Source organism: Berghia stephanieae, chromosome 11, assembly GCF_034508935.2.
Source record: "Berghia stephanieae isolate SIO BIC M18660-M18661 chromosome 11, UCSD_Bste_1.3, whole genome shotgun sequence".
NCBI classification, from domain to species: domain Eukaryota; kingdom Metazoa; phylum Mollusca; class Gastropoda; order Nudibranchia; family Aeolidiidae; genus Berghia; species Berghia stephanieae.
Genome location: NC_088370.1, coordinates 29,046,562 through 29,049,354, shown reverse-complemented (window position 1 = coordinate 29,049,354; position 2,793 = coordinate 29,046,562). Strand labels below are relative to the sequence as shown.

General features: G+C 39.0%; 1 protein-coding gene across 5 annotated transcripts in view; it reads left to right on the top strand.

Moving 5' to 3' along the window:
- The first annotated feature begins 806 nt into the window (after positions 1-806).
- LOC144956479 (uncharacterized) overlaps positions 807-2,793 on the top strand; it is a 19,826-nt gene continuing 17,839 nt past the window's right edge. The window contains exon 1 of one of the 5 annotated variants that reach the window (XM_078887010.1): positions 807-1,077. The gene's annotated coding sequence lies outside the window, so the exon portion shown is untranslated. The remainder of the gene's footprint in view (positions 1,078-2,793) is intronic. The other 4 variants (XM_078887008.1, XM_078887009.1, XM_078887006.1 and 1 more) reach the window with 4 other exon arrangements.

Here is a 2,793-nt window from a genome sequence, read left to right as displayed (position 1 = left end):
CATCATCATCACTACCAAGATCAGCACCACCACCACCTCATCGACACCATCATCATCATCACTATCATCACTACTATTATCATCACAATCACCTCATCATCATCATCATCATTATCGCCAACATCACCTCCACCATCATTTTCACCACGATGACGACCAACACAACACAAGTAAAACTGACACCAGCACCATCCTCCTATCTCCCACCCACCCTCCCCCCCTTCGTCCTCATAATAAAGCTATTACTACCGCCCAAAACGGATCCTATATCACATAAAGTCACATTTTTAACAATTATAATTATTTAAACCAAAATAATCAACCGACTATAAACAGTCATGGATACACACAGTTTTGTGTGTTGGTCCGTTATACTTCCGGATGGCAATGTTATGAGCTTCTTAGCCAAGCGCATACTATCTATAAATTTAACGATGGCTTCGGTTCGAGCGTAGCCATCGTTATGTTATTGCCTGACACTGAAATCCAAAAGGACTGGCAGTTTCACGTCATTATTTGGTTTTGCACCGCCTTGTGATTTTTCGTTAGTAGTGCTCATGGAAACAAGTTATTTCATTGGTTGAACTATTGAATACAACTCCCGATTTGTTTTCTTTTGTGGCAAATACTGACATTTTGACGTCATTTTTGGTCAGAGTCAGTACATAACTTTACGAAGGCCACGAATCTAGTGTCAGGCTATAAGTTAACGATGACTTCGCTGCTCCCCTACTTTCTTTATTTGATTTCTTTTGATTGCGTCATTTCCATTATCTTTTAAAAGTGAGTTAAAAATCCGTGACGTCACAGACTAGCTAGACACACATTCAAAACAATCGACAGCCATTTTGAGCTCGGTACGGATCTAATTTTCTTTTGAAACATGGAACGACGATTAAAGATTTAATATTTACAATCCGTTTCTTGGACTTTTATCGACATCATAAATATTCGTAGACGTTGTCCATTGGATGCTTACGTGCTGTTTACGAACGTTAGAACTTGCTTTTAGGATCAGAATTCACGCCCAAGAAAAGATCATCTTTTGAATTTCTTACGAACATCTCCACAAAACAGGTATGGTGACAAATTTAGGTTGCTTTAATTTCACGGTAAAGGCTGACCCACACCGGAGACTGGTCTCCAACGACCCGGCATTGCCGTCCTCTGTCGTCTTCCGGATAAAGACGTCGGCACGGACAAAATACTAAGAATAAAGAGAAGAGCCGCTAGACCTTCTACAACCCATACCAAGCACCCGACGTCCTCTGGCGTTTTTTTTTTTTCGTGCTTAGTATGGGTAGGTCTTGCGGCTCTTCTCTTTATTCTTAGTATTTTGTTCGTGTCCGACGTCTTCATCCGGAAGGCGACAGAGGACGGCAGTGTCGAGTCGTCGGAGTCAGTCTTCGATGTGGGTTAGCCCTAATACAACATGATTCATTTTGATTGATCACCCTGAAATGACGCCTTTGATAGGTGAATATTTTCCAAAATGTGGATGCGCAAAAACTTGTACACCTTATTGCGGCGTGTTTATTTTCCCCAGTCAAGAGTGTCAGTCATGAGACCTACGTGTACATAATATTAATGTATATCTAGGTCTGACATCAGAACGCAATTTTGGGCCTAGAGTTTAACATTGCTGTAACGGACGGGAGGCCTTCCGAAAGCTCCTACATTCCCAGTATTCTTGTTCTAGTAATGGGGGTTTGGGAGGGGGGGGGGGACTTTTTAAAATAATGTTCTGGGCGTGGAGACTTTAAAAAAAAGTTCCCCCCTTCCCAAACCCCCTACAAGAACATTATAAAAAACAAGAATACTGGGGATGTAGGAGCTTTCGGAAGGTCTCCCTAACGCACAATATTTTGCGTCATTTTTAAAGATTTCCATTGCTAACAACGAGAACGTATTAAATTTGGTTATCAGACCTGCAAATAAGTGCACGTCGAATGAGACAATTGGGGGTGGGGAGGGGGGGGGGGGCTCAAAATGTCGACTTGACTCTAACTAATCGTTTTTGAAAAAAAGTGAATATTGCTACTTATAAAACATTTAGGTGTCCTCTTACATGAAAGAAGAGCGTGTATTCCAATGACGCGTATTCATATTATTGGTATTGTTTTGGTCTTCTAAAAATTCATCATAAATAGTTTATAATATAATTGAGTTACACCATTTCATTCATGTTTCAAAATTGCCATAAAAGGAGAATAATAGGTTTCAAAATACGATATCTTTTCGAAATATGGAGGCCAATAAGTTAATCTCTAGCCAGGACCTTGCAAACTCGGCGTTTCACTCTTGGGTCAGTATAGGTATAATTAAAATATTGCTCCAAATCGCATACTATTACATTTGTTGTTGTTGTTGTTGAGGTTTTCATAAATCAGATTGGCACCTATATTTCGACATTTCAAATAATCAGTTTTTGTGGTTAAAGTGGAATAAATAACTTTAAATAGTATGATATAGGTGAATATTTTCCAAAATGTGGATATATTTTTTTGTATTCACCCTAACCTTACCACCTACAGCAAAATCGTCACATTTGTTACGACACAATATACATTTTTCTTATTCAGAGATATTTTGTACATCACAAAACCTTTGAAGAATGATCTTTGTTTAATTAATAAAAACATAAAGTTGTTTTATAGAGAGCTTGTTTGGGTTTAAAAATCTATTTTTCTGCTGGGTAAACCTGCCATTCTGGGAAAAATTCTGAAAATGATCGGTAAGGAATGTGTCAAGCCTACTTTCGGTTGGCGTCTTCTATAATGGCCACGCTCTTGC